Source organism: Dipodomys ordii, unplaced genomic scaffold (genome assembly GCF_000151885.1).
Source record: "Dipodomys ordii isolate 6190 unplaced genomic scaffold, Dord_2.0 Scaffold61, whole genome shotgun sequence".
NCBI lineage: Eukaryota > Metazoa > Chordata > Mammalia > Rodentia > Heteromyidae > Dipodomys > Dipodomys ordii.
In genome coordinates, this window is record NW_012267277.1 from 6,322,405 (window position 1) to 6,334,120 (window position 11,716).

Sequence of the window (11,716 nt, forward strand, 5' to 3'; positions counted from 1 at the left end):
TGTGTATCTTCTCCTCCTCCTATCAATGGAAAAAGTTTGTGTTCATGATTCCCAACTTCTGTAAGAGAGGTTATGCTCCTCTTCTTATACATTCAACTTGGATAGATCTTTTCACTGAAATGTGGCTGTTGTTCAATGAATCAGTTGTCCTTGGGTGAAGAATTTAGGCTCAAGCAGTAGAGATTATTTTTAACCTTAAAGTCCCACAATCTTTATTACAATGGTGAGCCCCAATCTGGACCCATGATGGGCCTACTGATAGGACTTCTGGTAGCAGGCACGGATCCCAGGGCCTCCAAACTTTTTGGATTCACAACACCTGGGATCAGCCACCAACAGGGTGCAGTCGTACTGGATGAGGATATCTTTGATCTCCTTTTTGGATGCCTCATCCACATATTTCTGGTCATAGGCCACCAGCGCTTTGGAGATGCACTTATGGATAGCTTAAATCTGAGCCACATGACCACTGCTTTTCACACAGACATGGTTGTCCATGCCAGCAAACCGCTCTTTCCCCCAGAAGCAGAAGAGGCTCCAATAACTTGTACTGCAACATTCGAGGCTTGATCTTCTCCAAGGGTCACCCGTTCACTTTGATGGGGCCGTTATGACGTTTGCAGTGGGCCATGGCGGTGGCAGTAGACCTGAATGGACTGCAGCAGGCCTTGGACAGCATGGCTATGAAGCAGACAAAAGCTCCACACAGCCATAAAAGGCAGTGGTAGAGATTTGTCTGGGGTGCAAAGACAGCCTAGGAAAAAGGGTAGCAACATACATGACCCTTTGCCTTGTAACATAAGAGTTATGAATTCTAGGGGTTAGAGGGTGATTTTTCTGTCTGTTGTTCTGCCCTCTGGCTTCAATGATTGATATCTGTGCTACATGCAAAATATCTTCACCCCATCATAAGATCTCAAACCTCACATCTCATCTAAGCCTCATGAGTTAGTAGGCCCACATCTTCATTATATAACTTATCGACATCCATTAGAACATGAGCCCTTTGGTGGTAAGGGACAGGGAGGACAACTCTTGCATTTACCACTATGTGATATTTTGTGAGATGACATCATCTAATAAAATAGCCATATGTATTCTGAGTCATTGCAATTTTTAAAGAAATATATGTATATCTGTATATAAATATATATACACGTACATATATTTATTATCTATTCTATAAAGAGAGAGAGGCTCAGAATAGTAAACTAACATGTACCACTCTAATAACCAGTGAGAAATGGGGTCATGGTGGCCCTGTTGTTCATGTGACTTCTTTTTACCAGGATTCTTGTGTTTTCCCCCAAATCTGCTATCATTTAGGATCACCTGGGACGCTACTAGAAGTCTCATTGCTCCGGATGCCACGCCAGTCAATTAAATGAGAATACTAGGGTTAGACAGCAACTCCTATGGGGTTCCTACTTGTAGCAGCATTTGGAAGCCACTGAGCATGCAGAGAAATAGACAGGGTGCAAGCAAGGGTGAGGGATGATGACCAGTAGAGGGGAGGGTGATGTGAGAGTTAGAGGGTTTTACAAGCACAGGATGAGGCCGGGGCTTGTCATGGGGAACAACTTGCTTGTTTGCTCAGAATTTGTCAGGAGTAACTGGCTTTTTATGGTTCTGTGAGATGGCTCACATACATATATTCACAAATCAGGAAACAACAAACCCCAGACGTCCTTTGTCAGGATAGCTCTCCTCATTTATGGCTTCAGGAAAACAGGGCCCTGTAGTTATCTGTGTGTATGCTTTGTGTCAGAGAGATAATTATGGAAATTGAGTGACTACCTGTCAAATGAAGATCCTTTTGTGGAGAAAATTTGAGCCATCCATGTACAGCATTTTATAGCAATTGAGATTGCACTGGTGAATCATTATTGAAGGAAAGGAAGGAAGATGATGCCCTCCTACTCCAATTTTAAGAGTAAGTGGTACAAATTCAGTGTCTGAGAAGAGAGAGAAGACTAGAATATCAGGGACAGGAGACAGCACATCACCTGTCTCTTGGCTCACTGTGATTGAGAGGGTCGTATCTTTTAGTGGTGTCCTCAAGTGGGCAGACAGGCAGAACTCTTGCAGGAGGAATATCTTATGGGTCACTAGGATCTCCATAGAATTGGGATAAATCCCTGCCCAGGGCTTTGCCCTAAGCCAGACAGCTTGTGGACAGCTGTTGCTTGCTCCTTACAGTTGTTGGTTTCCTTGCTCTCTTTTCTATTGTCAGTGTTGAAGCTAATGAAATACAGCTTGTGAAAGGGAGAGTAAATAATGGCCATATATATTTGGAGTAAATCAGCAGGTGAGGCTGCCAAATGTGGCATTTGTTTATTTAATAACCCCCTTCCCTGGGAGACCTTCATTAAATGCTTGTCTTTTCTTGCTCTAAGACCCCAGGGAACAGCAGCAGTTGTGTGTTATTTACACACATTGTGGAGGAACCAAGCTTGGTAGTAAGGGGGCCAAGGTTCTGCTGTGAAGATCAAATAAACAGTTGTTCTCTGGCTCCTATGTGCTAATGCACATGGGGTGAAAGTGAGGTTAAAAAGGTCCATGAGGGAGACTTCCCTTCAGGATTAGTGTGCCTGCGAACAGATGGGACTCCTCCCCCACCATCCCAATCCTCCAGGCTAGACCCAGGGCCAAAGCAGCATATAGGCCTTACTTCATCTAATGGTACCTCCAGCAGCTCTAGGACCAGTTGGGCTAAGGAAATGTTAAGCTAATTTGATTGACAGATGCTGTGATTCATGACATTCATGGAAGGAGATGGAGGATGTTTATATTTTTTTAAACATTTTTTTCTCGTGAGGATTCACTGATCTAGAACCTATATGGAAAAAAAACATTGAGAAGCACAAGTCTTTAAGTAACTCTGTTAATGAAGCAATCTCCCTCCCTGTCCCAATATCCCTGGATTCCAGTGTCCCATGTGGCTTCTGGGCTAGCAGTAGCTTCAAAGGACATGAATTGTCCCAGTAGGTTCATCTGTGGTACCACGATACTGTTCTCACCGGCTACCAGTCACCCTGCTCCCGGGTCAGAGAATAACTTCTGAGGTCTGCATCAGAGTATGAATATTTATATATGAATTGACATACACATGTATCTGACTCTGCTTTCTGTTGCTCTGATTCCCCGAGACTAGCTCAAAGTTCTGAAGGCTGGTAAGTCCAAGTGCATGGCCACACATCTTCTTAGCTCCAGGTGGGGGCCTTGTGTTGTGTTATAACATGGTGGAAAGGAGAAAGAGTGAGTGGCCGTGTGCAGAAAAGACAGAAATGAAGGATTTTGGCCTTTTTTTTTTAACAACCCCTTGTCACTGTGTCCAAACCTGTCCTATAAGAGAGGATGCAGAGCAATGGAAATTACCACCGCGGCCTGTTAAACCCAAACACCTCTTTTAAGTGCCACTATTTCCCAACACCATTACTTTGGGAATCAAATTTCAACAAGACATCCAAACCATAGCGAGATATACAGCGAACCTACATGGTACCTATTATAGGCATGTGTTACGGGGCAGATATTCTTGGGCAGGTCCTGAATGCCACCTCCAAGTCTGCTCTCCAGCTCCGTCCACAGACTCACTTATTCTTGGTATCAGCCATGAGGATCTGAGTTCTGTGAATTGGTTATGCCCCCTCTGTCTCTTAAGGTTGCATCCACAGCTTTGCTTCTCATTGTGATTGACATTTAGGAGGCTTTTGACACTCAGCTTAAGTCTTCTCTCCTAAGTCTCCCCTTCGTGTGCCAGTTACTAATGTCACCTACTTCACTCTGGCCTTTGGCCCCTGGCTGAGGTTCAGGCCCCTCGTCTGAGGAAACCTGTAGTTTCTGCCTTGCCAGCTTTTCTCATATGAAGCAGTGATGGTCTCTATTTTCTTGATATCGGGGCAGTGTCCCAATAACCTCTTTATTGCTTCTAGAGCAGTGGCTCACCAGAGAAGCAATGGCTAGGTGAATTTGCTTCTGCCTGTGCCACCATGTGCCGAGTTGGTGGATTTGGTGCTAGAGGGCACACTTCTACTCCAGGTGGTTCGGTTAAAGGACTAGCTAACATCATAGACACATAGCTCTATTAAACAATAGCAAAGAAGAGAAGAGGGGAGTTGTCGAGGTAACAGGGAAATAGGAACTGAACACAGTAAGCAGCTGTGACATTTCATGGAGCTTTGTTCACTTTGGGCCTTGGATAACAGTGAGATAGAAAGGCTCCCCCCTTTTTAAAGTTTCTGTCAGTAACTGATACTTCCTCTCTCTCTCTCTCTCTCTTTCTCTCTCTCTTTCTCTCTCTGTATCTCTCTGCAAAATCAGAGGTGAGGGTTTTAAAGCTTAAATACTCAAGTACTGAATACATTTATGGAATTATTTTAGGTTTACATACTTGTTTTGTGTATACCCTGGGAGTTGATATAGTGAATTTTCATAGTGTTATAAATACTTAATGAAACTATGTAATCTATTACTTAAATGGAATGTTCTTGAATATGCCATGTTGTTGTCACATAAATTCATTTAATATTCCTAAAACCTGGTTCTGTCTGATTTTGTGTAACCTTTGAGTTTGATTAAGGAAATACATTTTTCTTCTGTCATTGGTGCTTTGCTGAGGGCTGACTGATAATCAGAGTGAATTTTTATTTTTTCATTCACAGAACTTGGATGGATCATGACTCATTTAGGCTTATGACTGGACCCCATTGCTTTCCCATTTGGCAGATGAGTAAAGTGGTTAACTGTAGAGTTTGGTTTTAGATTTTACTTTAGAAAAGTCTGGCCACCAATTACTACATATATATGTATATATATGAATATATATATATATATAGATAGATACATGTATACTTACATATATACCTATATATAGATATACACAAATATACACGTATATATACATATATATCACATTTATTTTTTAATTTAGTTTTTAAAAAAGTAAAATATGTTTTGTTTCTAAATCAATATAAAATGCGATTGACTACATTGTTTGACCTTCTTGAAAACCATTGCTATAGTACTGGGGTCTCAGTGTTAGTTTATGTGCATAATATATGTTAAGGCACATTGAACATTCTTTATTTTTTTTTTCTGCTTACGTGGTGCTGAGGAATCGAATCCAGGGCCTCATGCATGCAAGGCAAGCGCTCTACCACTGAGCCACCTTCCCAGCCCTTTATTGGGGTTTTGTTGACATTGCTTTGGGTACCATCTGTGCTACAACATTGTGTTGATTTCGTGACGGCCCAGTGGTACTTTCCATTCTCTACCCCTGGTCCAAAGGAAACAAATGTTTTATCTGAGTACAAACTTAGTAAAAACTGTAACTGATCATAGTTCATAGTTCATTGCTTTGGACTCTACAGATCTCACCACCTACAAATCTCACTGTCTCCTTCAACTGTACACAATTCTTTAGTGTCATATTCAGCCTGTAATATCATTTTAAATTATTTATTCCTTTGCCTCCAAGTTCTTTTTTACTTTGTCTGTTTATAAAGTCTGGGTTTCTTTGCAGTTTTCTATATCTATCTAGAATTTTATTTTCCATGACATAATCACGATGATAAACACAACTAACAATATGACATAACAAAGATGAGCTCACAGGCCAAGAGATGTCCTCCCACTTCTTGATAAGGTTATGGTGAGAAAGCTTCCAGAAGGTCTACACTCAGGTTGTATGATGGTGTGCTCTTCAGAATTTTAAAGACAGAAATTCATTCAGTCATTGTAGTATTTTTCTTGAAGGATTGGGTCAAAGCAGGTGATGGCTTTCTGTAACAGAGTGATCCTTCATTTGTAGAGAAAGATGTAACATCTCTGGACATTATCCTGCTAAAAGTACCTATGGCCCCTGTCCCTCTATTGCATCCACAGCAGCTTTTAAGAAATGCTTTTTAAAAAAGTGCAGCATAGGGTACTAAGTCTCACCATTTTCTCCTTTCTTGTCCCTGAAAATGTGTAGAAATGCTGCCCAAGTTGGCTCAGCTGGGCCTCAGTTATAGATGCTTTATTTGAGAGAGAGAGAAAGAGAGAGAGAGAAAGAGAGAGAGAGAGGAGAGAGCAGAGAGAGAGAAAGAGAAAGAGAGGAGAGAGCAGAGAGAGAGAGAGAGAGAGAGGAGAGAAGGAGAGGGAGAGAGAATATGTGTGTGTGCTTTGTTGAAATTTCGGGTCACATGCTCTCACTTGACTTTTATTCGCTCAAGGACACCACTCTACCACTTCTGGCTTTTTGCTGGTGAATTGAAGATCAGAGTCTCACTGACTTTCCTGCCTGGGCTGACTCGTAGCCACCATTCTAGGCTCTCAGCCTCCTGAGTAGTTAGGATTACAGTACTTGGCTATAGTGTTTTGTTTTGTTATCGGTGAATTGTTCATTTTGTTTGAATTGCTAGAAGAGCCTGCAGGGGGCCATGGGTAGACCGGAGTGAGAAGAATGGACATGAGAGGAAGGTTCGAACTCTCCAAGCACCCTCGCTTCAGAGACTTCTGCCAAGTCAGGCAGATTGCACAGACACAGGGGTGAAGTTGGAACTGGTAATAAGAATTGGCAGCTAGAAACTGCTTTTACACTTAAGTAGCCTTAGGAAATAGAAAACTCACCATCTCGAGTTGAAATGGGTCTACTTTTAGAAGAAAAAAGAGAGCATAATTGGATTGGTTTTACACTTATGTTTACTGGGTTTTAGCTAGGTATGTGGGTATGGGGGGGAGAGGGAGATAGAAAGAGGGTGAGAGAGGGTTGGAGAGAAAGGAAGGGGAGGAGGGTGGAGAGATTGAGAGAGAGGGAGAGAGAGAAAGAGATATCTCAAAATTACTGGATAAGTTCAGGAATAAGAATACACTTACGAGCCCAGTGCGGGTGGCTCACACCTGTAATCCTAGCTACTCAGGAGGCTGAGGTCTGTGGACTGCTGTTCAGACCTAGCTCAGGAAGGAAAGTCCATGAGACTCTTAGCTCTAGTAAACCACCAGAAAACCAGAAGTGGCACTGTGGCTCAAGTGGTAGAGTGCTTGCCTTGAGAAAGACAGAGAGAGAGAGAGAGAGAATACACTTATGCTCTTGGCTTAGACTGATTCATTGCTTCTTGGTCTCATTTATTTGATTTGTGTATATTTTCTTTTTATGTATATACATAGATACACATATCTTTGTATGAATAGGTACCTAGGTAAATGTATGTAATTTTTTTTCCTGAATTATTTAAAGGTAAGGCACACATTTTTGTCCCTTTATACATATTTAGTGTCTATTTCCTAAGAATGAATATACTCCTCTCTGACATAAGCATTGCAGACTATCAAGTTAAATTAATTTAATATTGATAGTGTATTTTTTACCTACCATTTGTGTTTTTTAACTAACACAATAATTCCTTTGTAGTATCCCCCTCCTCTCCACCTTTTTTGCAGGATTCTCTGCATCTGTTGTATTTGGCTGTTCTGTATGCTTAATTTCTTTATCTAAAACATTTCAGCCCTTCCTTTGTCTTTTATTGCATTTTTAAAGACTATAGCCATCCTGCCCTCCCATTTACAATGCATAATCTGATTAGATTCCTGGCCAGTATGCTACCTAATACTGCAAAGCGAAGTTGTGTTCTGCTCAGGGTATCGCATGCTATCCATCTGCCCTCTTTGTTGATGTTAATTTTGATAACCTAATTGAGGTGTTGTCCAATTTCTCCACTGTATAATTACACACTTTCCCTTGGAACTGATAAACAATAAGTGGAAAGACACTTTAGACCTGCAAATGTCCTCCTTCTCATCAAACAATTTCTCTGGATTTAACATCTGCTGATGATTATTTCCTGACCAATCTCGACTCTGATGGCTACATAATGGTGATTTTATGACTCAATCCCTCCCTGGGTGTTTGCCGGTCAGCACCTGCCCAGCACCAGCCATCCCTTCCCCTCCATTTGTTTATCTGATTATTTTCAGTGTGGATTCATAGACTTCTGTTTTTTCAATGGTTTATTGTTTACTATCATCCTCTGCTATATTAAATTATGTAAACAGTTCCCTTCAAGGTGGCGCTCCTGTCCTTATGTCATTTCCTTTATCGGTTTTGTTTGAGCACTTCCTTCCTGTCTGGAATAACATGATATTTCAGGCTCATCTTGTACCTGTCTGCCCCAGCTCTGAAAGTCACCTTTTCTTCAAGAAGCCCCAGCTGTTGTTAGTATAGAACAGAAGTAGAAACCATAATTATTTAAGCATCTCATTGTTATTAGAGTATCTTTCTAGGCTGTTTGCATAGAAAGAACTATGTAATATTTTCATATAGACACACACATACATACATGCATTCACACTCACCTGCATGTGTATTCAGAGTTTCTGCTAAAATCTCCAATTTCCAGCCTTTCCCCGTAACATTCTTTTCTGCTGTCCTCTCTCCATACCTTAGCATCATCCCTTCTTCCACAGAATGGAGAGGGTAAGAACGTTGGCTCCCTAAAATTTCAGTGAATTTGCTCCTTTGCTCAGTCCTGTTGAGGAAAATAGTTTCAGAATGGCTTTGTCTGAGGCTCCTCTGGTCCAAAGCCTGCCCCCAAGAGTCAGTGCCTAGGTACAATGCTTTAACTCTGTATTTTAAGTTGCTGGATCAGATCTTCCCTCTACTCCTTCTGTGAGCTTATTTATGATATTCATTTAATATGTCATTGAATGAACTGGCTTTTGTCTGCTTTTAGTTTTAGGTTTTCCCCCTACTTTTCATCCCTGATAGTTTCATCTTTCAAGCATATGGAACATTAACATCTTTCTAAGTTATTACTACACGTATGGGAACTGTGCAAAAAGTGATATCTTAAGAACTGTGGCCCTCTGCTGACTCCCTCTTATCTGTCAGCAAGTCACTGTTCTGCACATCATCAGCTGGTGTAGAAAAATAACTCCACTGTCTGCTGGCTGTTTGTCCTGGCATTTATTATAAAGACAGTCAGATTTATGTCGTCTTTTGCAAGGGCCCATCCTACTTTCCAAATCTTATTCCTGGTAGTGCTATTACTGTTTTACTGATGAAGAAACTGAGGCTCCTTGCTCATACTATTGCACACCAGACTTGCAAATTTGCCTTTTTGATAAGTAGCCTATTTCATGTGCCTTAGAATTTGGATAGTACTACATAAGATACCACATGTTGCAAAGCAAACACTTGGAGCTGTACAGTCCTTAATGAATGCGATTGCTCCCAAACAAAACCACAACCCTGATTCTGGGAACACGATTACCTCATTTGGTTTCCAGAGTATGTAGTCCTTTTGGACTAGGGTTTGCATTATCTTTAGCATATTGTATAAGGCTATATCAAGCTAGAAGGAGCATTATTTATTTTTTAGTGGAAATAGAATTCACAAATAAATTAGAAGTTGTTTTCATTGCATGTATTATAGATGATGATGTGCAGCAGTCATCTTTAGTTTCAAGATGTCATCACCCCTAAAGTAGACCTTGGGCTTATTAAGCAAATGATTCTATCTCTTACCCATTACCCACCTTAAACGAGACAATCACTTACCTGCTTCCATGTCTTTAGCTTGAATATTTCATGTCAATGGAATAATATAATATGAAGCTTTTTTAACTATAATTTCTTTTAGTAGGGTTGATATTGAGGGTTTATGTGTGCTTCAGCATGTATTAGTATTGCATTCCTGTTGACAGCCTGATAATATTCTATAGAGAGAGACCACATTTGGCTTGTTTGTTTCATCCATGGATGGACACACTGGGGAAAGGGTTTAGTGAAGTCAGAATGAGGAGTGGCTTGTGTGTTGTCTTATATCATGCCATTTGCGAGTCCTATGAACTTGAACAAGCTCTTAAACTGGCTTGTGTCCTAGTTTCCTTATTTGCAAAACAACACCGATAGTATCTAACTGAAAGTTGTTTCAAGGATTGAATCAGAAAAAAAAGTTTACAGCAGAGTACCTGGTAAACAGTGGGCCCTCAAAGAACAGTAACCCCTTCACCATGAAGTTGAATGGAGAGGGGGCATATGAATCTCTGTTATAGTGTATGCTTTTGCATGTGTTTATTCGGTTATAATCCTTCTTGCTGCTGCTGCTTTTTTTTTTAAGGTATATCTGTTTTCTTTGCTTTTTGGTTTGATGCTTTGGACTCCCACCCTATTCCTTAACATGGGATTTTACATTTTAGAAGCAGTTCTCCGGACAGAATATCTGTAGTGGAATGTTACATAATTCAAATTTAGATTTGAAGAGCTCATTATAAGAAAACCTGACACACTTCAGGAATATTAAATTACTGCAGATTGTGTGGAACAAGGAAACATTATTGAAGCATTTCAAAATTCTAGACAGAGCCTGGATTTAACAGATAGGGTTTCACAGCTTTTACTGGGGAAAATAATTTGAGTTGTCACATGGTTTCTGGCCCTGAAGGCCTTTAATCTCCTTAATTACAAGGAAATGAATTTCCTAAATAATTTGGAGGTACTTCACAGCATTTGCTCAACCTCTGGCTTTTGGAAAATTAAAGGGGATGGGGGGGGGAAATGTCCATGCTGAGTATGTTCATTCCTGTACTGCAGTTCCCTTATTTGTTGTTCATTCAGAATGGTGCTGCTGTTGCTTTTCATTATGGATAAAGGGACATACTTTAGAAATAGATAAGCAATGCTTAGGACAGTTGAACACATCATATTTTTGTCTAAGAAGTGACTTTACATAATCATGTATCACTGTATATTGTGTTACATGGTGATAATTAAAGCTGAGAGGACTAAAGGAACTATACTCAGTCTGGTTTAAATATATATATATAATATATATATTCATATATATATATATTATATATATATATATATTCATAAGTCATGGGGCTTGAACTCTGGGCCTGGGCGCTATCCCTGAGCTCTTCAGCTCAAGGCAAGCATCTCTACACTTGAGCTACAGTACCAATTCCGGTTTTCTGGTGGTTAACTGGAGGGTCTCACAGACTTTCTTGCTAGATCTGGCTTTGAACCACAATCCTCAGATGTCAGCCTTCTGAGTAGCTAGGATTACAGGTGTGAACCACCAGCACCCAGGTGGTTTTATATTTTGACTTTTAGGAATCCTTGAAATTATGTAAATAGATGTATTTCACCTCCTTAGTGTAGCTATGGATTAGAGACCTACTGAGTGTAGGACCAGCATCAAGGGAAATCTTAGATTCTATCACCACTTGAAACTTGCAGACTTCCCCTCTCTCAGTTTCCTCTGTGGACATCACATGCTGGCTATGTAGTCATGAGCAGTAAGACAGAAAACTGCTTCCTATTTACTGAGTGCCTGCCAGGAACTGTAGCATGCAGTCTTCAATCACATTGTATGTGCTGCTACTTCATTTCAACAGCTTTATGGATTTGGCAGTATTAGATCCCATATATAGATGAACACAAGGGTGGAAACACAAGTTTCTCAATACTACAAAGCTAGTCAGCCACTAAAACTATGAACACAAACAAGGTGATCACATTACTAGCTTCTGTGTGAATGGAGGGAACAGAAGATTTTCTCTGCCTGGACTGCCTGCCTCAAGGGAACCTTATCAGTCTTGTGGAATGTCAAAGCAGACCGAAAAAGAGAGATGCAACAGAAAGCAACACTGGAAGCAAGGGGAAGATGATCAGTATTCATACATTTGGGTGTTGATTTCCAGCCTTTGTGTCTTAACCCATGGCAACTCTTTT

At 40.6% G+C, this 11,716-nt stretch overlaps 1 pseudogene; it reads right to left on the minus strand.

The window, feature by feature from the left end:
- Window positions 1-252: 252 nt before the first annotated feature.
- Window positions 253-3,617, minus strand: LOC105989934 (annotated as a pseudogene).
- Between the last annotated feature and the right edge of the window lie 8,099 nt (window positions 3,618-11,716).